The 22,843-nt window shown below is 38.4% G+C and overlaps 1 long non-coding RNA gene across 3 annotated transcripts in view; it reads right to left on the bottom strand.

Moving 5' to 3' along the window:
- LOC115279931 overlaps positions 1 to 19,610 on the bottom strand; it is a 94,921-nt gene extending 75,311 nt beyond the window's left edge. For 2 of the 3 annotated variants that reach the window (XR_003903588.1, XR_003903587.1), the window contains exons 1-3: positions 19,475 to 19,610; positions 12,973 to 13,052; positions 7,593 to 7,667 (exon numbers count right to left, since the gene is read on the bottom strand). This is a non-coding gene — a long non-coding RNA (uncharacterized LOC115279931). Of the gene's footprint in view, positions 1 to 7,592; positions 7,668 to 12,444; positions 12,603 to 12,972; positions 13,053 to 19,474 lie in introns of all 3 variants that reach the window. The other variant, XR_003903590.1, reaches the window with a different exon arrangement.
- Positions 19,611 to 22,843: the final 3,233 nt, after the last annotated feature.

Genomic DNA, 22,843 nt, shown 5'->3' with positions numbered 1-22,843 from the left:
TTAACTGTGTGTCAAAGAATTTACTGATTTATTTTATAGCAAGACCTATGACATGGGGCTTTCTGTTACAGGCAGTGAAAACAGGTAATCCCCACTGAGGAAAGAAATCATTCAGAAGTGTCTCTGTAACTAAATACAATCAACGTTCCTGCAAGAATAGTCTTTTCTTCATCTGGACATTTCCACGTTTATGTAAAATCTGTAGCCATTTTTAGCTTTGTTCTCTCTTTTGACTCCATCTAGGTTTCCAATGAGATAGTCCCCAGTTCAGTGTGGAAATTAGGTTTTTTATATACACTTCCTTCCACACATGTGACATTGTAATAAAAAAGTGGTTTGTTGTCCTTAATAATCTCATTTGGCTCCAGCACACATCTTTGAGATAATTCCTTTGTTAGCTGGTCATATTCTAAAAGTGTGCAAAGCATATTATGCTTCTCTAATCTAAATTATGCAAAGAAGCAGACCCTTACTTTGCATTATATTTTATAGACACTAGTTTTTATTAAATTGGCATAAATATACCATCCTTGGAATTTGTTTTTTTTTTCAATTTAAATTTCATTCTCTTCAGATCTTTAGTCTGCTTCTTCCTAAAACATTATTTGAAAATAAACATATCAATACATTATATGGCAAATTTCCCCCCACACTATTTTATTCTTTACTTTATAACATCCTTTCATTATTTATTATACTTTATTTTTAAACTTCATTTTCACGTATTCAGGGGAGTTAGAGTTACATCTTAAGGACGGGGAAGTTTTTAATCACTAGATGTTTTCTAACCAGTTTAATGACCAAGAAGCTATTCATACCAATTTATATTTTAGTCATTCACAGTGGAATTTCAAACCAAAGAGCTGTGGGACATGTAATCGATACAAGTTATAGAACAGAATATTGGATATCCATTATGTATTAGTAGACATTCTTTAATCAATTCAAAACTACCTTTCAGAACCATGGACAGCTATATCAAACTCGTGCTGATCTCAAAAATTGGGATTATATAATGAAAAATCTAAAAACTTTTAATCATGTAGACTTGCTTAATGCTCAGAAGTTTTAAACTTCTTAGTTATCCTTAGAAGAATTATGCAGCACATTGGGGTCTGAGCTAACTTCAGGAAGCTTGCCTAGGAACATAAAGTCAGAGTCTACTAACATTAGTAAATTAGCCACTGTTATAACCCTCATAGCTGAGGAGACTTGTTTGAATAGTCTTTATATATATATAAAGACTTTATTTACTTTATTTATATAATGTTATATATAACGTTAGTAAATTGCACACTGTTATAACCCTCATAGCTGAGGAGACTTGTTTGAATAGTCTTTATATATTTGTGTCTTTCTCAAAGAGACTAATATCCTGGGAAAGTTTAGTGACCTTTGGCTTTGACCTAATAGTAGTATATTTTGAGGGTATATAATGTAGCCTAACAGAATGTTATAATTCTATGCAATTATATGTGAGTACATTAGAAAAAGTTAAAGAGGAGACAGTAGAAGTAGGAAAGGTAGAAAATGTATAAATAATCTTGAAGAGGTATTTAGAGATTTGTGGTCAGTTTGATCTACAATATTATGGGAACCAGTGAAAGAAAAGAGGAAAAAAGAAAAATGTAGTCATAGCAATATGCAAAGAAATGTTATTTTACCTCTGTCACTAGACATATGAATATTTTACTGTTAGATAAAAATCATCCTATACAGTATTTATTAGGTTATTCCATGGTTTTCTGATAAACTTTTATCACCCAAGATAAAATGTGAGCATAAGGGGCCTGGATTAGATCCTTAGCATATTTCACTCAACTTTTTATGCTGGATTTCTATTATCTATCTACCCTCTTTCTCCTCTGTCCAATTTCCCCACTGTCATTATATTCTTGTGGATCTTTTTTTATTATGAATGTTCCTTTTCATGTGAAAATGAAGCTGGTGTCTCTTTGGAAAGGAAATAAGACTAATTGGCTACTTTGGCAATTGCTTAGTCCTGAGTCTAGCAGGAAGGGCTGGGTTTTGGCAGGAAAGAGAATTAAATGTTCAAATTCCCAATCTGTCAGCTAGCAGATGTATATTTGAATAGGAGAACAAAGAACCTTCTGGAACCAAGTTGAGGGCCTTGGGTGTGTTGTCATATGGAAGGGGAATCTGTTTCAGCTCAGAAATAAATGCTCAACTCCGTGTGTTCTGACTTTCTGCACCAGTCCCCTCACCTGACCTCTGCAACCATGTGCCTCCAGCCTGCTGAAAAAATATCACTCTAAAGGGGACACATATGGCCACAAAGTCACGTTTTCACCCTTGTCACACGTCTGTACATCTTTATTATTGAGCTAATTACATTAGGTAGCATCAGGTGCTTTCCACCCGTCCTTTCTTTGTGCTGTGTCACAATCCCATCTCCCTATTTCCAACAAGGCCAAGTTTGGGAAAACCACTGACTGCCTTCTGGCCTCAGTCAATAGCAAGAAGCCAGCGTTCCCTACACAAAGAGCCAACAACCTGTTTCCTGGCATTTGGCTTCTGCTAGAAGAAACCCTCTTTTCATTCTCTTTTGTCTTTATGGTATTAAGGGGAAACCTAAAAAACTGGTGTGGCTTGAAAAACCTTTAGATATTATTGATGCCACGTTATTTTTAGCAAACCTGTACATTGTTTATAAACCTTTTCTACATAGTAAAATCCATTATAGCTTCAAATCTCATCCAGACTCAGATAACTTCTTACACCTCCATTGTCCCTCCCTTGGTCTAAATCACCATCAGATCTCACCTGTAATATCTTTGCTTTCCAAGTAGCCTCTGGAATTTACCTTTGTTCCACTTCAGTCTAATCTCAACCCAGAAACCAGGGGGATTTTGTCATATCATATCACATCACATCTCTGTTAGAGACCAATACTGGCTTCCCAGCACACGCAGATAAAAACTGAAGTCCTTACAGTTATTCATAATGTTCTGTAGGACCTGGTTCACCAACTCTCTGGTCTCAACTCCTCACTTTTTTCTTCCTTATGGCCACTCAACTCCAGCCCTCCCGTCCTCGTTGATGTTTACTACCCATGCTCCTACTGCAAGGTCTTTGCAGTGCTCTTCCCTGAGGGAGTCCCAAAGCTCAATTCCTCACTTTTTACCCTGCACATTTTTTCTTCCCTGCTTTTTTCTCTTTAGTATTCATCATTATACATTTTACTTCTTTAGATTGTTTATTGTCTTGCCTGTTATAATGCAAGCTTCATTTCTCTCCAATTTCCCTATGTTAGCCTGGTGAATTTCCTCTCTTGCTAGCATTTGGCATTCTTTGATGTATTTAACTTGATATCTTTTCATCAAAACTAGCAATTTGGTTTTTGCCTTTCCCAGCTTTGTTGAGATATAATTGACATGTAACATTGTATAAGTTCAAGTTGTACAACAATATGTTGATTTGGCACACTTACATATTGCAAAATGATTACCAATATAGATAGCATCAGCTAACATATCCATCACCTCACATAGTTACCTTCTTTCTGTGTGATAACAACACTTAAGATCTACTTTCTTAGGAACTTTCAAATATACAATACAGTGTTATTAACTACAGTCACCATGCTATACATCAGATTCTCAGGACGTATCCATCTTATAATTGAGAACTTGTATCCTTTGATTAAAAACTCTGCATTTAAAGCTACCATTTTGAATCCTTTCTCCCCCCACACAGGTCCAACTTCAATCCATTTCATTTCAATCCATACCAAACATATCAAAATAGCAAAAATCCTTCATATAATCAGGAAAGGGGGAAATATTCTAAGGCAGAATGGTTTTTCACTGGCCAATCCTGTGTAACAGGTAAAGAAGCACAAAATCATAGAAGGCTAAAATATTATTTAATGCATAAAAATGATGGGAGAGACATCTACCCAGAACAGATGATCTCCAGATACCCAGTGTGAAAGCAATGGAAAAAGGTAAGTTTCTCCCAATTCTGATGAAGTTCCCAACAGGGATATAACTTTTGGAAACTCTCAGGCTTTTTGGTCTTTGGATATTTCCTGTCTGATGGGGTCTAGTTTTGTGCATACTTCTACCTTCTTAGAGTCATTCTGAATGAGAGCCATTTGAAATCAATATAGAAAGAACTTATGTCTCCAGTCCCTTAAATATTAAGTGGACCCTTATGAGACTGGTTATATTACCAACCATCCTTTTACCTGTGACTTTGGGGGCCACACCTTTTTCGGAGTTTTCTTCTGGGCAAGTGAATGAATGGGAGTACCTCTTATTAGAATTTTTCCAATCTGGGGAATGACCTCATGCCCCATAATTTATAAGAGTATGCTTTTTCCAACTCCTGCTCACAAATAAAATTAATTTGTCAAATACTTTTATTTTAGCTAAAAGTTCAAACTAGTTAAGATGAAGAGTTTGCCCCAAACACTACTACCTTAGATTATTTTTGTTCATGTACAGTTTTTAATAATTTTGAAAAATCATTTATTGCTTCAAAGACTTTTTATTTTCAAGGGGAAAAATCATCATGATACTAAATAGTTATAAAGCATTTAATTTCTGACACACTGTAAGAACTGACATTTAAAAATGAAACTATTACAGCATTCTTCTAAATGTTTCATGAGAAATTAAATGCTGTAATTTGATAAGTACCATAATCCTTTTAAAGTATATTAAACTCTTCCTTACCATCTAGAAACTTTCTATCTTTCCTTTTCCTTTGTTAAGTCATATTTCTATTGTACCATACCTTCCTAGATATTTATCCTTCTTTATTTTGCGCTTGGAAAACATTTTGTTGATCATATCATTCTAACCTATAACAAAATATGCACAGGGGTTTAAATTTTAATTTTTAATTTTCTCTAACCATGAGATTTTAAACGTTATGCTTTTTTTCTGGATTGGGTTACAATTATAATTTTTAGTAACATATCCTTGATCAAAACAGTGTAAGTATATTACAAATTCAGTGAACTAAACATAAAAGATAAACTTTAATTGACAAATCTTTAAATGAGATGAATCATGATCAAACTTTTCTTAGGCTTTTAGTGAAAGGCAACTTCATTTACTACTAAAAACTGGTTATACTTTATAATCTGAAACATTTTATAATATGAAATTTTATGAGGACTGACTGTAATTAGAATACTTTATATAATATTATAAATGTTAATTTCCAAGCTCTACCCCCAAGAGATTCTAATGAAGTAGTTCACCCCTCCCCCTTGCACTTTGGAAAGCAGTATAACCTACTGAAGATGTGGGTCCTAATTCTAAGTGCAAAGGATAACTCCTTCGAAAGATCTAAGTTAAAGGCTGAGTGCTCAGGACCGGGGCAGGAGCAGTGAAGAGCGTGTTATTGGGGACCAGAAGAGGGTAGAGAGATACCAGCTAGGCATATCTCAGTAGTCTAGGTAGGAGATGGTGGTGGCTTAGCACAGGGTAGTGATAATCATGATGGAAATAAATAGGTGCGAAAAACATTTTAAAGGTAGAGTTAAACACAGTTTGGTGATTAAATGAATGTGGACGGAGATGTAGAAAAAAGTGTTGAGGGTGACTCTCAGATTTCTGGCTTAAACTGAGCGATGATAGTTAATGAAATAGGGAATACTGCAAGTAGGATAGTTTGGGAAGTAGAGAAGGACCACAGGTCCATTCTGGACTGCCTGTTGCTTAGACACCCATGATACTCTTGTTGGTCAGCTACAGCAGCATGCACCTCAGAAAGCCAGGACAAACTAAAGCAGCAGCTCTCAGACTTTAGCGTCAGAATCGGCGGTGGAGCTTGTTCAAACACAGACGACCAGACCCCACACTCAGGGTTTATGATCTTATACATCTGGGGGAGTAGGGGCAGGAACTTGAATTTCTAACAAGGATCCAGAAGATGTTACTGTTGACTCGGGGATCAGATTTTCAGAACAATAGAGGTAGAGCTTGATATTTGGGAGTCACCTGGAACAGGGATGGTATCTGAGGCCATAGAAATTGATGAAGTTACTGAGGGAAGAGGCCAGAAACAGAACTCTATAAAGCTTCAAAAATTAAAATACCAGTGGAGGAACTGAGTACACTACAGACAGTGAGAAGATGAGACTGAGAGTACAAACAAAGTAGGTGGCCTTTCACTCATGTGACCTCTCATAGTTCTTTGTCGCCCTATAGAATTTGCTTACCTAGTCCTAATGAAATACAACAAAATAATGAATAAGTGTACTTATTCAACATTTGCTTTCTGCTTCCCTCAGCTAAAAGTTATGAAGCCAAATTAGGACATAAAAGCTGAGGAATTAGGTTTGTTAAAAGGATAGATACATCTCTTAGAAGGAACACAACACCCATCCAAATTACTAAGGATCATCAATATGATGATGCTAAATGGATGAAATCATTTGAAATCTCATCTGGCCCTGTGGGTTCTATTTCCATTATGCTGGTATTTAGTGGTGGACTACCTCTGTGTCTTCAGAATGTGAAGGACGGTGCTTGGTCCTCAAAGGGAAAGAAACATTGCATGCCTTCTCCCTGTCCCCTTACCAAAGGGTCCAACACTCTTCCTGACTTATGCTCTTTTTCACTGTTTCCAGTTCACTCAATTCCTTTCTCATAAACTTGAAAATATTAGCCCAAGTTTATTTATGAACGTTTCATGGAGGGATATCTAAGCATTTCTCATATTTTTTAAGACAAATTGACTTCCAACCCTACCAGGGTCTTTTGTGACATCAAGGAAGGCCATTTGGCCTGCTGGGCCACATACGTGCCTCAACATCCAGTGACATCTATTGCATGACTCAAGTCCCCAGTAATGCATGCAGAGTTATTTCTGTTACCATCAACCCCCAGAGACAAAGGGAACATTTTGTTAGTGATTCTCTTCTGGGGTTAGTCTGAGGTAATTTTAGCATCTCTGATCATGGGTAGAATTCACTTGAGCTCCTGACATTTTCTGGCTCCTTGTAGCCCTATGGGCCAGGACTGCCCACACATAACAGGTGATTTGCCCACACAGAGAAAGCACAAAACAGCTTCTGCCTTAACAATGAAGTCCTCCAGCCATATTTTCTGATGTTTTCCCTTGTTGCCAAACTGTCCTGTCATTCTCTGGATTCTGCCTAATAGTCCTCCCCTGTACATGGATGGAACAGCCTGCCAGCCTGCCCGCCCATCTCTCCGTCAGGCCCAACCACCCCCCCACCTGCCTGCTCGTCTGCCCACCTGCTTGCCTGGGCTGTGGATCGGGCTTTGTCTGTTCATCTGACACATGATTTTTTTTGTTCTGTTTTGTTTCTGTTTTGGTAGAGAATAAACTTTGCAGAGTTTTTGTTTTGTTTTGTTTTTGCAATCTGAGCAAATTTGATCCATATCTCCCTCACCTTTTGTTTTAGTTTCAGTTACAAGTAGTAAATGTGAAATCAATGTTCTCCTGAAACTCATGCTATGCAATAAATATGGAACTATTTTTAGTAAATTGGACATTTAAAAAATTCAGCTGTAGTTGAATATTTAAAGGATTTCTGGGACAAACATTTACATATTGAAAAGGATTCATTTATGCTATGATAAAGGTACCTTTAGGCTGGATCTTCTTAAAGTGGACCACTCCAGCATGTGAGCATAACTTCCATCATTCATAATCCTTCTTATCTATGGAAGGAAAATAATTTCAATATTGCTGGGTATTACCATAGAACTTGCCAGAATAGAACTAGATTGAATAGAGTAAGCCCTCTGCGCCCCCTCCCAGCTGTGACAGCCTACAGGACTCAATCCTGAACTGGTGTGTTCTGGATGACATAAATGTCAAGAGTCATAAACTTCCATGTTGAAGATGTTTTCTGCCCGAAGGCCCCAACAATCTAGGTAATACCAGGACTCTATACATAAAACAACTAGAATGTGGTACAATGAAACCAATCATTTCTGTCAAGTTAATGAATATGTCAACTGAGAAATGAAAAGTCCATCTGCAGCAACGGGTACTGTCTGAAATGAGTGCATCAGCTGTGCCCCAGTTTAATGCACAGGCTGAATATAGAAATGGCCTATATACCACTAACATTTTCTTCCACACAAAGAAGACTATGATTTTGTTTACATGACAGCCAAAGGAGGGCATTCTTTCCTTCTTGGAGTCATCAAAGTGCTCCACATTTTCTTACAATTGCCAGTGCCCCTATAGAAACAAATTCTTTGAATCCACCATTTTAAAAATATGTTATTAAAATAAAATCAGCCAGTTATTTATTCCTCCAATCTAGGTTTCTGGGAGACAAACTGCTGGACTCTGGAGCTTACTGATGATGTAATAGGCTCAGAACAAACATAGGGTTAGCACACCATGGCAGTTATATATGAACAGACCTAATATATTAATAAGTGTCCATTTTCAGCATCCAGCAAATACTTAAGTTTCAGTATGTTTATATTTTAAACTTACTTTTAAAAGATACTGAATTATAACTATCCTGGGTTCAGAGCATACATCAAATGTACCTTTGTAATTCCCATAACACATCCTATAGGGAACTGCACAGAACAGGTGCACAATTAATTCCTAAGATAGCCATAGAATATCAGAGTTGAACCCCAGGGAACCCTTAAAAATATTCTGGTCCAACATTTTTTTGAAGTATGAATTCTTCCTTCCTTTCTTTCTATTTAGTTACTGAGAGAAAGACAGAGAGAGAGAGAGAGAGAGAGAGAGATGGAGGAAGAGAGAGGGAGAGGGAGAAAGAGAGAGAGAGGGAGAGAGATGGAAAGAAAGTGGGGAGAGAGAGATGGAGGGAGAATGAGCAGGAAAAGGGCAAAGATAGAGAGAGGATCCCGAACAGGCTCAGAGCAGAGCCGAACCCAGATCTCAGTCTCATGAGATCATGAGATCATGACCTGAGCCAAAATCAAGAGTTAGACGCTCAACTGACTGAACCACCCAGGTGCCCCTGAAGTATAAATTCTTCTAAATATCTGACACAAAACATCTGCTCAGTCTTGGCATGGATGCTCCTAAAGTTAGGGAAGTCACTGCCTTCTGGGCAAGTCCATTCAAAGTTGGGGAGTTTTAACTTACTTAATGAAAAAAGGAATGAAACAAACAGTGGAGAAATACACAAAAGTATAGCACTAGATGGACAGCACTCTAGTGATCAAAATCAACATGTTAAACTCCATGATCAAGTATTATAATCAGTTCCTTGCATGTACCCACAATTCGCTTTCTTCTCTTTAGCTGTATCCTACTCCTTTGACTAAACCACAACCCTGCTAAAGAACATCTCTCCTACCATCCATGCCTGCACTTCTGCTGTACACGTACAGCTAAAATACAGATCTACCATGACTGGTAACTCTTTAAATTCATGAACCTCAGAGGGCTCCTAAGAAGGCGTGACATTCTATCCCTGACTAATTCCTTCTCCCACTCTTCTGGATGACTTTCAGGCCTCTCTTCTTTCCTCAAAATTTCAAGTATTCTCCCTATCCCTATTTACAGTGTATCACCTTGCTTCCTATTTCACTGGGAAAAAAATAGATGTAATCTGAAGAGAAATTCCTCATTCCCCCACTGTATCTACCTACTTACTGGCATCTGTTCTCATAAGGTATCTTTGCACCAAGGCTAATCCCTCCAGTTATACATTAGCCCCAACCTCTTTTGCCTGCTTAAGGTTTTATCATCAATTTCTCCCTTCCTACTTAGATTATTACCATGAATATAAACATGGTAATATTTCCCTTGATTTAAAATACCCTTTCTTGGCTCCATAGCTCAGGGGTTAGAGCACTGGTCTCATAAAATACCCTTTCTTTATCCTTTCCCTGCTTCTGCTATCTCATTTTTCTCATTCCTTTTACAACAAAACTCCTTGAAAATAACTGTCTATCCTCTGTAGCTACAATTTTTATTTTCTTCAATACCGATTCAAACCATTTCAGTCATACTTTCACCTATATCACTATTACAGGGACCATTTTCTTAACAAAATTATGTTGTTAAGTACATCTGATCATAATTTTTAATAATCTCTTAATAGCATTTGGCAGGGACACCTGGGTGGCTCAGTTGGCTCAGCATCAGACATCAGCTCAAGTCATGATCTCGTGGTTCAAGAGTTCAAGCCCCTATTTGGGCTCTGTGCTGACAATTCAAAGGCTGCTTGGGATTTTCTCTCTCTCTCTCTCTCTCTCTCTCTCTCTCTCACACACACACACACACACTACATAAATAAATAAAATTGCATTTGGCATAGTTGATTACTCTCCCCTTTCTCCAAATATTTTCTTCACTTGGTGAGGTAGCTCTGATCAATTCTTCTCCTTCTTGTAAGTGCATGCCACTCCCCTGCTAAGAAATGGTGCCTATTCCTCTACTTCCCTTGAATTTACTGTAGTCTGTCATTGCTCTGACTAACAGAATATGCTTTGACTAATAGAAATAATACTTTAAGGTCCAGATGTAGCCTTTAAGAGAACTGACAGTTCCGTTTTCTTGTCCTCTTGAACCCTGAACCAAGAAAGCCAGGAGGCCACATATAATACCGAGGTGCCAGACATGTGAGTGAAAAAATAACTTTGGTCTTTCAGCCCAGTCAAGTCTTCAATGACTACAGATCCAGCCAAGATCTGACTGCAGCCAGAGGAGAGACATCAAGCATGAACCACCTAGTTGAGCCCAGTCAATTCATACAGCCTTAACATATAATAAGCTGTTTGTTTAAGGCACAAAGTTTTAGGTTGGTTTCTTATACAGCAAAAATAACTGGGTCACCATATTTAGGAAACCTGGAAACATGGCTTCAAACTAAAGGGAGTTTAACTGACCACGGGCACCCGACTGCTGTCTCTGGAATGCACTGTCGTATCTGCATAGCACACGAAACGCTGCATGTGGCAGGAATATCAAGGCAGACCCATTCCTGGGAAACTAGCACTTCTCCAGATGGTTGCCTTTGGCTGGAGGACTTCCCCGTGGACTTGCTAAACCCTCTTTGAACTGAATCCATTCAACCTCCCCCACCCAAATCCTTTTCTCTTGTGATCAGACTCTCATCGCAGTCTGACAGCTGCCCCAGTCTTGTGGGGCTCCCTCCTCTGCTTTCCCTAACAGGCATTTCCCCCCCCTAATGAAATGCTTGCATGTTTAGTTCTATCTTGGCTTCTGCGCAGAGGATCTGGGTTAACCTACCATACTTGCCTGGCTCTCCCCCTATTCTTTAGTCACTGCTTTTCAGTCTCTTTCACTGGTGTCTCTTTACTTCCTTGAAGTCAAAGTGTTGATGTGCCCTAAGACTCAGTCCTTGGACTTTTTTTTTTTTATCGACACTTTTTTGCTAGGAGATTTTGACGAATCTTAGGGCTTTAAATACCACCAATATGTTGAATTCTCCAAAATATAGATCTCTCTACAACCTGGTCATCTCCTCTGAACTCCAGACCCGATAGTTCACTTAGGTGTCTTATGGGAGCTTCTCAAACTTGATGAGTCCAAAATTGTGCTACTAACATTCCCCTCACCCCAAATTGTTTCTCTTGCATTCCTCTTGATCTCTGTAAATGGAAATCCCATCCTTCTAGTGGCTGTGACCATTCTTGACTCTCTTATGTATCAGTTCTGGTTATCTACAGATTCTGTTAACTTTAATTCCAAAATCTGACCACGTCTCATCACCTTTCTTGATACTGTCTTGGTCCAATGTATCATCTTTCTCACTTGGATTATTTCAACAATCTTTAATCTGGTTCCCTGCTTCTCTTCTAATCCTATCTTCACTGTAGTCTCAGGGCGGCTGCTGGAGCAATCTTGTTAAAATCAGTCAGATCATGTCATTCCTCTGCCTCAAACCTTCATTTACTCAAAATTCTTGCTCTGAGCAAAAGACAAAGTCCTCATCATGATGTGTAAAGGCTCCATGACGGGGCCCCCAGTACTCATCTTGTCACCTCTCCTCTTTGCTCACTCTGCTCTATCACGTTGGTTTCCTTAATTCACCTCAAATCTTCCCAGCTTGGCCCAACTTCAGAGGGCCTATGCCTTGGCCTTCTGCCTGGAACACTCTTCCTCTTAATAGCAGCCTCTCCCATCTTTTCAGGGATTTTTCTTTTTCTAGTTTACTTATTTATTTTGAGAAGGAGAGAGAATAAGAAGGGGAGGAGCAGAGAGAGAGAGGGAAAGAGAGAATCCCAAGGAGGCTGGGCAGTTAGCACAGAGCCTGATGTGGGGCTTGAACTCAGGAACCATGAGATCATGACCTGAGCTGAAATCAGAGGCTCAGATGACTGAACCACTTAGGCACCACTCCCCTTCCAGTGTTTATGCAAATATCACCCTCTCTAAAATTACTGTTCCCAGGACACTTCATACTTCTTTTACCTATTTTATTTTTCTCCTTAGCACTTGTCACCAAAATAGTGTATATTTGCTTACTTTTTCTGTTGTTTGTCTACACCACTCTAATGTACACTCCAGGAAAGAGCAGATTTTTGTCTGCTTCATTCTGTTGTTTCTCAGCACCTAGAGAGCATTGTCTGTTACATAGAAGATGCTTAGTAAATATTCATTGAATGAAGAGATACGTTATTTTTCTGAAATAAAATAAACACACATGAGCCAAATTTCACTGTCTGGCACATATAAAATGCCCAATAAATATCCATTGAACTAATGAATTCTTTTCTTAAGATTTGAAACACAAAATACATGAGCAAAAACTTCACTGCAGTAAGTTAGAGACGCTGTTTCACTGAAAATGTGCAGAGTACATCATTCTGTAAGTAGATCATAACTGGGGTTTGGGAATCTGTTCATCACATAGATGTTTTCAAAACAGTGGTGTATTCTTTGACCTTCATGTGTAAGGTCTTTTTCTTGTCACTAATCTATTGGAGATCCTATCTTTGACTGCTGATCATAGTAGAATTTAATTAAAGTACATTAAAGGGGGAAATTCCCTACCTTATTTCTTGGCAGAAGAAAACAACTCCAACTGAATTCATTTTGTGACGAAGTTCATTTGTTCAGATAGTATATGCAGACTTAAATGAGAGAAAGAAAAAGGGGAAAAAGGATAAGCTTAAGCATTTAAACTTTCTTTTCTTAATCCCTATAGATGGAGAAGGCACATCTTTAGTCACTCGAGCCCTGTAGTTTCTGGTGCCAAAAATTCCACTCCTCCTTTCTCCTACTCTTCTTGACATATATTTAAAACAGCCAAATGCAAAAGGAACTCACCATATCTTCACGAGGAGAGGAAGCTGTGCATTCCCTTACTGTATCCTGGGATATTTTTAGCGCATTTAAAGAACAGATTTTGACAATAGCAAAATAGGGCTGTTTGAGAACTAGTTATTTAAACCCCTGCTGAATGTATCCTGACAAAAATTAGAGAGTTTTATTAATTAGATAGCCTGAGGAGACAATTAAAATCTTGAATCACCACCCTGTGTGCCAAAATAAGCTGAAATCTTCAAACTTAGCTTTGTAATGAGAAGGTCCCAGGGAGAGAACCTGGCTGGCAGCACGCGTTAGTGACAGAAACCGCAGCAGCCAGTTCAGGACAAAGGAAACATGGGTGTCACTGAGAATCTGTGTGCCTGACTCCAATCTCCAAGAAGCCAGGACAGGGAACTGGAATTTACTGCCTTGAAAAGCACGAGACTGTGACGTTTTCTTCCCAATTGACACTGAAGCCATGGTGCCATTATCTGCACAAAGGGCAGAAAAGGCAAAGTTTAATTGCCCCACTGCTTTCTTAAGGATAAAAAGGTGGGGACGAGAAATCAATGGAATTCCTCCCCAAGCCCCAGCAGGCAATATTTTTATCTAATCATTTGTATTGGAGCTCTAGTGATTTTCATGCAACTTCAAATATTCTCCAGAATAAAGTACCATGTTGTAGCTCCCATAAATGAGAATGCTTACATTTCAAAAATATGACATTTTTGAAATCATTTGCATTTTAAAGGTCTAAGGAATTTTAATCACCGATCAGTTTTAACCCACGGTTCCGGCATGCGAACATGAGCATACACCCTCGACTTTGCCATCCTCATAAAAATTCTCTGTTAAGCTCTGGCTTTCATGTGTTTTTAAAGTGGCTCAGCCCCCCTGCAGCTCTCACTGGCCTGCTTTCCCAAGTGGTCCCCCTGCTTGGAAGATGAAAGGTCCTCTTCACCTCAGCCAGGGCTTGGCTTCGCTTACACACGAGTGGAAAATAACTTAAAGACAGAACAAGAACTGAGTATCCAGGCTGACCTTGAGCTGGCACAACGCATTTCCTCACAGAGGCTTTTTGGTTCTCGGGTGGTCTTTATTCCCAATGGGAAAAGCCACCTGATACTCAAATTTCTTTAATTAAAATAAATTCCACAGCTTCATATCTATCTAGTCATTATGGAATATAAGAAGCCAACTTATTTCATGGCATAATAGTTTTGGATTCTGGAGTCAGGCTGCCTGCATTCAAATTCTACCTTCATCTTGAGGAAGTTACTTAACCATTCTGTGTCCTATTTCCTCATCTATAAAATGAGAAATACTGCTTCCATAAAATGGGAATATTATGTATTTCAAGGGGTTGTTGTAAGTATTAAACAAGTAAATATGCATAAAATATTCTATAAGCATAAGCTATAATTATTTTATATATCCTTTTTACTAACATAGTAAGATAAGTAAGATATACAGTAAAATAAAAGATAAGTAAAATATACAGTTGGGCTGCTAATGACAATTAATGCCTTCAGGATTAAAGTCACATAAAAATTCTGTGACACCTGCTGGCTCTTTGGTATTGACCATTGCTATGGTCTGAATATTTTGTCCCTCCACTCCCAATTTATATGTTGAAATCTTAATCCTCAAAGTTGATGGTATTAGGAAGGTGGGGCCTTTGGTAGGTGAGCAGTAGGTCATAGGGGTCTAGCCCTCATAAAGGCAATTAATATTTTATAAAAGAGACCCTACAGAGATCCCTAGACCCTTCTGCCATGTGAAGACATAGCAAAAGGCATTCTGATCTTGGATTCCCAGCCTCCAGAACTGTAAGAAATAAACTTCTGTGGTTTATAAGCCATCTAGTCTGTGGTATTTTATTATAGAAGCCTGAAAAGATTAAGGCAACCATTTTGACAGTTACTAAACACTTGTCATGTCCACAGCAAATGTTCAATAGACTCCATTTTTGGCCATCCATTAGCTGGTGTTCAGGGCTACAAGGCTAGTTTCTTATGAATGAAGATATGATGTTCTTGCCAAATAAGAGCCAGACAATACATCTCTAAAGTAATATGCAGTCAATAAATTTTAAGTGATTCTCATGGAATTATGTGCCATTACCACTAATAAGCTTTTATTGGGTGATGATTGTGGGCTGGGCATGGAGCCAGATGCTGAGGACACACAGAGCCATGACAAAGTCCTTTACAATAGGCTTAAGATCTAGTTGGAAAGACAGGATATAGTCATCAAGAGATAAATAAAAACAAATGGCAGCATAAGGTCAGCACAAGGTCAGCACAAAGGAAGTGGAGCCGATAATCATGTTCTAGCAATTCTAAAGAAGCAAGAGGTTATCCTGGGTTTGGGCAGTTGAAAAGTATCTTCCTACATAAAAAACTAGAATTCAGGCAAATTTTTGAAGCTGAAGCAGATTTTAAACAAGTAGGAAAAAGAGGGGAGAGGCATTTCAGTGGTGAAAGAATCAGAAATGTTTATGGCATAACTGGGAAATGAGCTGGCTAGTTTAGCTGGATCAGGGTGTCATGACCCTTCACCCGTCGTGATTCCCCAATTTCACAGAATCTGTATTTTTAAATGCAATTTGAATTTAGATTCACTGAAAAATTCTGTATTTCCTCATGCAGGGCACTGTCTCCCACATCTACATAGTCAACCAGTGTAAAGGAGCAGTTCCTAGTGTACTATAGTCAACCTTCTCTGCAACTATTATTTCATTTGTCAGCATATCCAATCAGATGGAGGTTGATGAAAGTTGGAAGAGAGACTTAATTCAGCCACAGGACTACTTTAAATTTTTTCTTGAAAAGGGGCTAAGAAAATGAGAAGAAAATTAATAGAATATATATTTCTTCTGCCCATGCTACTCTGTACCTAATCAGAAAAGCAGAACATTTAGAAGTAAAAGGAAGTATAGTGACTATTTGTATATCCCTCTTCACAATGAAGAGACAGATATATTCATGAAGAAATAAGAGTGCATAGTAATTATGGGCAAAATCAGGACCAGAACTCCAGATTGCAAGTCAGAACCTGATCTCCTGACTATCTGGATATGAGGCTGGTGGGGTGAACCTGGCTGATGAAAATTGGCCAGAGAAACCAGAAGGAAGTCAATGGACAGGTGATTGTGGATGGACTCTGGCTTTAAAAGAGAAGTTGAGAGAGTAGAGAATTCTGGAAGAGTGAAGACATGATTGAGGCCAGAAAAAACAGGACCAGGATCAGAACCATTGAGAAGTGGGACTCTGTGAGTTTGAGGTCACTTGATGTGACTTAGGGATCTGAGACTAGAGTGGAGGCACATGGCACTCCCTATGAATTCTAATTCAACCTGTGAAATGAGTTATACTTTTGGTGATCAGAAATGGACCTCAAAGAGTATTTCCTTGAATATCAAAGACTCTAATATATTTTTTGATACTTCATTTAAAGTTCTTGTTTTACTTGTCAACTGATTCTACAATTACTGCTATTAGGACCTCTGACCAGTAGAATATAGGAAGATTCCAGCATGCAAAATACAATGTTAGATCATATAAAAACATGATTGATATGATACTCACTGAGATTCATCTGGATAATCAGTAAATCAATGCTTGTTGTAATGGTTACTTTTAGTTGGTAGATGGCTTCTGCAAAATTTATTTTACTTTCTGGTTTAATTATAACATTTCAAAGACTTTTTTCTTTGGGTCTATCTCTCTAAAGAATATTTTTCCCTTCACAGAAAATCGGGATGCTCAACTCAGCAAACCTGACACACGAATAATACTGGTGTCGAGATTTGTCTTTTTAATATTTTATAAATGGTAATGACGAGGGAGTGGGAGCACAGTGCCATTTGCAAGCCTGAAGATAAAAGTCATGTTGTAGATAATTGAATTCTATGCAGATAGAGATAAATCCCAATGAGACATATAAAGGTAAAGAAACAAAATAGTTTTAATATGGAAAAAATGTTAAGAATACCAATTAAGGGATAAATAAAAATTAAAGTTGTAAGAGTTATAAATTATGATTTACAAGGTCATTTTGATTGATTAATGTCTTATGAGAAAATTATTTAAAGTGAATTGGAGGTTATTGGTTGTAATCATACAAGTTGACAGCCTAGAAGGCCAAGGCGTGGGTATAGTAAGGATAAATAGTGGACATAAATGTTGTCAATCCCTGTACAGAAAATGTTATAGCCTCACCTGAATTGCTTCATGCACTTCTTGTCATTGTACCTCCAGAAAAAGAGAGTCAATCCGGAATAGCCTTGCAATCTTTCTAATCATTGTTTCCCCAAAGTTCTTGGAATATAACAGGTTTCAAAAAATATTTTGTAAAATGAATCATTAGAAGATCTGATATGATAAATTAGAACAATGGGATGGCGTAAGCAAAGGTATGGTTGCCGATTTGAAAAGGTCAGTCTGAGAGTTAGAGGCTGAGCATTTAGGATAAAACTAACAAAATGGATGGAATCTCCCCACTTGATAAAAAATTCAGTATATAATAAATATGAGCTATCCTGTGACATTTAAGAGATAAATATAAATCAAATAAAAAGGGATTTGCAAAACACACTAAATGTACATATCTCATTAATTCACAAGGTACATATATTGAAAATGTATATAAGCTTTTTTAAAAGGGTTTAAGATAATATAAAAATATATATTTAAGGAAACAGGAATGTTTAAGTGTCCTAAGTTTCTGAGATTGAGACAATCAGGAAGAAACTATGCTCCAACCCCCTCAAGGCATAAATTATGTATAGTGTGAAAAACACTAAATTTGGAATCAGAATAGCTGTACTCAATTTCATTCTGCTACTTACTAGCTCTATGACCTTGCACAAGTCACAATTCCTCTAATCTCATTTTGTCACCTGAGAAATGGGGATAGTAAGAAGTTCACTGTGAAACTGTTGAATAATAAATACAGTAATATAGTTGAATGTACATTCAGCACAAATGGATATATCATATGCAAGGCATGAAATAATTCCTGGGTATCACTAAGCTATAGAATATTAGGATGACCCAAGGTGATACTGATGTTTTGAGAATTCAATATCCAAAGTTTACATTTATCAAATTTCCAATTGACATTCTTCTGGGAATATACTAATTTCATGACAGTAGTTATCTCTACCATGGGTACTTAGTACAAACACCTACCTTTTATTCTTAGAATGCAGGGTTAGATGGGAAGGTGAGTGTGGAAAGGAGGGGATTCTAATGGCCTTTTATTTATTTTTGAAAACTTATTTATTTTGAGAGGCAGAAGGAGAGGGAAAGAATCCCATGCAGGTTCCACACTTCCAGCTCAGGGCCCAATCTTGGGTTCGAACCAACGACCTGAGCAAAAATCGAGTCAGAGGCTTAACCAACTGAGACACCCAGGCACCCCCTGATGGCCTTTTTAAAAATGCCTGAGGAGATTTACAAGTTTTATTTTATTTTTATTTTTTTTAAATGTTTTTGTTTGTTTATTTTTGAGAGACAGAGAGAGAGACAGTATGAGCAGGGGAGGGTCAGAGAGAGAGGGAGAAACAGAATCTGAAGCAGGCTCCAGGTTCTGAGCTAGCTGTCAGCACAGAGCCTGAAGCAGGGCTCGAACCCACAAACTGTGAGATCATGACCTGAGCTGAAGCCAGACGCTTAACCAACTGAGCCACCCAGGTGCCCCTACAAGTTTTAAAACCTGGCAACCTTCACCATTTCCTTGGCATGAGTAGATACAAGAGATGGCATAAATATTACTGAATAAGGAGCACTTGGGTGGTTCATTCGATTAAGCCTCTGACTCTTGGTTTCCACTCAGGTCATGATACTGCATTCGGTTCAGCGCTGGAGCGTGGAGCCTGTTTCAGATCCTGTGTCTCCCTGTGCCCTTCCCCTGTGCATGCCCTCTCTCTCAAAAATAAATAAACATTAAAAAAAAAAGTTACTGAATAAAGACTTCATTTTCAGAGCTAAGGCAGATCTGCCAGGATCCTAGTGCCTGAGTGGCAACTCCTCAGAAATCCTGGCTTCTGGAGAGAGGTAACACAGCAGTAGGTTTTTTTCTTAAAGATTACATTAAAACTATAATATTAAATGATTAAAAAGGATTAACCCAGATTTTAATGGAGCCAGGATTACTGGACCCCACGGAAGCCCATTCAAACAGCCACAATGGTCTCTAGGAGTCTGGCTCAGTAAAACACAAACAAACAAAAACTGACCTGCTGTAAACGACTCACTGGTTCCCAGAGAGAGCATGTAAACTGATTTCTGATAACATCTCTTGTCTCCTCAAGCACCTTTAGTGTACTGGTTCACAATCTTGGCTTAAAAAAGAATCACACTGGGAAGCTTTCAAAAGTCCAGACGCTTAGGCTATATTCTAGAACAACTAAATTAGAATCTTTGGGGGTAGGATCCAGGCATTGGTATTTTTAAGGCTCCCCAGATGATTCCAATGGTGGCTAAGGTTGAAAACCACAACTATAATAGGTTTCCATTCCCAGCTGAATCAAATTCTTCTCCTTAGCTTGGCGCTGAACTCCAGCACATCTTGGGCCCCATTTATGTTTTCAGGCTTATTTACCATATTCCCAATGCACTAGCCTTATCAGTCTGTTAGGTTCTTGCATGGTTTACCTACTGATAAAGGTCCCTGTGTTTACTTCCACTTAACTTACCTTTGCTTATTCAAATTACATTGATCTTTCAATACCCAGCACCATTGGTATTTCCATGAAGCGTTCCCTGATCCTCCAGTGTGGTGTTTTTACGATTTACTTATTTTTGAGAGAGAGTGCAAGCAGAGAAGTGACAGAGAAAGGGGAGACAGAAGATTCACTGCACTCCTGCACTGACAGGATCAAGCCCAATGTGGGGCTCAAACTCAGCCAAAGTCAGATGCTTAACCGACTGAGCCACTCAGGTTCCCCTCTAGTGTAATGTTTTTAGAACATGCCCACAAATTATTGGACTCTTCTCCCACAAAAGGTAGAGTGTAATTCCTTTCCCTTTAAATATAGGCCAGCCCTAGTGAATTGATTTCAACAAACGATTGGTAGAGTGACTTTTATGTAAGGCTGGATTACAAAAAGCCATACAGCTTCCACCCGCTGCTCTCTTTCAACACACAGCCCAAGATAGAGACACCAGGTAGAGGGCCACAAAAAGACAGAGTGTGATGCCCAAGAAGCTCAACTATCCCAGAAGACCAGCTTTTTGAGTCTAGACAGCATCAACTGCCAGACATGCAAACAAATGAACTTTCAGATGATTCCAACTCCTAACTTCTAAACCATCCAACTGAGATCCCAGACCTTACAAAGTAGACAATTTATCCCTGCTGTGCCCTCTCTTACTTCCCAAACCACAGAACAATAAATGGGTACTTAACAACACTAAGTCTCAGGATAACTTGTTACATAGTCATCATAATGGAAACTCACTTCTCTATCTCATTTTATCTCTGTCACATATGGTACATAACATATTCTCTTACTACTTTTATTCCTAAACTTGTTGTATCTTCCATCCTAGATTGCTAGGTACTTGATGGTGGAACTCCGGTTTATTGATTTTTGTATCTTCCACAATGCCTGGTCTTTTTAAAAAATTTATTAATGTTTTTATTTATTTTTGAGAGAGAGAGAGACAACATGAGCAGGGGAGAGTCAGAGAGAGGGAGACACAGAATCTGAAGACAGGCTCCAGGCTTTGAGCTGACAGCACAGAGCCTGACATGGGGCTCGAACCCACGAACCATGAGATCATGACCTGAGCTGAAGCCAGATGCTCAACCGACTGGGGTGCCACCTAGGCACCCCAACGATGCCTTGTCTTAAAATGTGTTCAAAATTGGTAACTTCCAATGCAAACAAGAATTAGCCTTCCTAAGGCATGTTTCTGCTTTTGCTTGGTTCCAAACGCCTGGCTCTAACTGTTATTATCTTTACCTCGATTAATGAAATTAAAGACCTTGTATTACATCGACAATACAAAAAAACCAAAATGTTGAGAATAACTGAATGCAGAAGAATGAATGATAGAAACATGTGGAATGTAACTAATTAAATACAATAATATGTATGAATATAATACAAATACAAACAATATGCATTATGGGTCTCATGTTAGCCTTTCTAATCTTCACTCTAGGGAACTGACAGATTCTTAGCTGTATGGCTAAAGGGAATGCTTCTGACCCTGTCTGGTCTGTGTTTTCTCCTTTTCTTGAGCCATTTATGTATTCCATACAAGGTGTTTTTGTCTCACGTCATGTGTGCTAGAATGTTTGTTCCTTTTAAGGATTTTTGTTAAATGTAAAGAGTTGTCTATTTTAAAGCGCAGCACAGCATGGTTGGAAAAGCCCAGACATAATGGGTTGAAATCCTGGGTTGAAGTTGCAGTTGGCTAATCTGCCTTCAGCAAACACCTTCACATTGATGATACTCAATCTCCTTAACTGAAAGAGGGGGAGAGAGATACTTACCATATAGGATTGTCAAAAATAAGTGAAATTAAATACTAACAGTGAATAGGCAGTGATCAGCACATAGTTGACATTCAAAATCACTGGTATCTTATCAATTTCCTTAAATTTTCAAGGCAAATTTACTTAGGTTTAGAGTTTTAGTGATCTTTATGTATAAGGAAGTTCACTTTACTTTAATAGGCTCTACCAAATGGTGGCTAGAGCTGTGACTTGAAAAAGTCTTCGGTCTCTTTTGTCTCTGTCTCTGTTTTTCTCTTTTGAGCAACCTTTTTTCTTTTCCCCTTCCTGTTCTGCTAGACTCATGCTAACCTAAACTAAGAGTGTTATTTCAGTCTCTGATAGGTTGCCATAAAGAGAAGTTTTTTGAGGTAGAATGTAATCGAAAAAGTGCTACCCTACTGAGCAGATGTCTTTGATTCCATAATATTTCCTATGTTATAATTCTAAGCGTTCCCCTGGCTGTAGTTTTCAGAGCAGAGATTAGCTATATAACAATTTTATTACTTCTATGAATAGATTTCAAATCAATTTTTTAAAGTACAGGCCCAAGAGATAAGTACCAGCTCTCTCTCCAACCCTTTTTCTTCATTTAGAGTTACCACATCTGTTTGTTATCCTTCCCTCTCATCCATTAGCTCACCAAGTCTGGTTGATTGTTCTAGTGAAATACCTCTCAAATCTTCCCATTCTTCTTGGCCCTGCTACCACTAACATAATTAAGTCAAGATAAGTGCATTTCAAACTTTAATATGTATTGGAATCACTGAGTGAACTTATTAAAATGCAGGTTCATAGCAGCAATGTCAACAATAGCCAAAACATGGAAGGAGCCTAAATGTCCATCACCTGACGAATGGATCAAGAAGATGTGGTATATATACACGATGGAGTACTACATGACAATGAGAGGGAATGACATATGGCCCTTTGTAGGAAAGTGGATGGACCTTGAGGGTGTCATGCTGAGTGAAGTAAGCCAGGCAGAGAAGGACAGAAACCATATGTTTGCACTCATAGGTCTAGCAGGAAAACAAGAGAGACCTAATGGAGAACCAAGGGGAGCGGAGGAGGGAGAGAGAGTTGGGGAGAGAGAGGGATG

The sequence above is a fragment of the Suricata suricatta genome, chromosome 2 (genome assembly GCF_006229205.1).
Source record: "Suricata suricatta isolate VVHF042 chromosome 2, meerkat_22Aug2017_6uvM2_HiC, whole genome shotgun sequence".
NCBI lineage: Eukaryota > Metazoa > Chordata > Mammalia > Carnivora > Herpestidae > Suricata > Suricata suricatta.
This window is presented reverse-complemented; position numbering and strand designations above follow the sequence as displayed.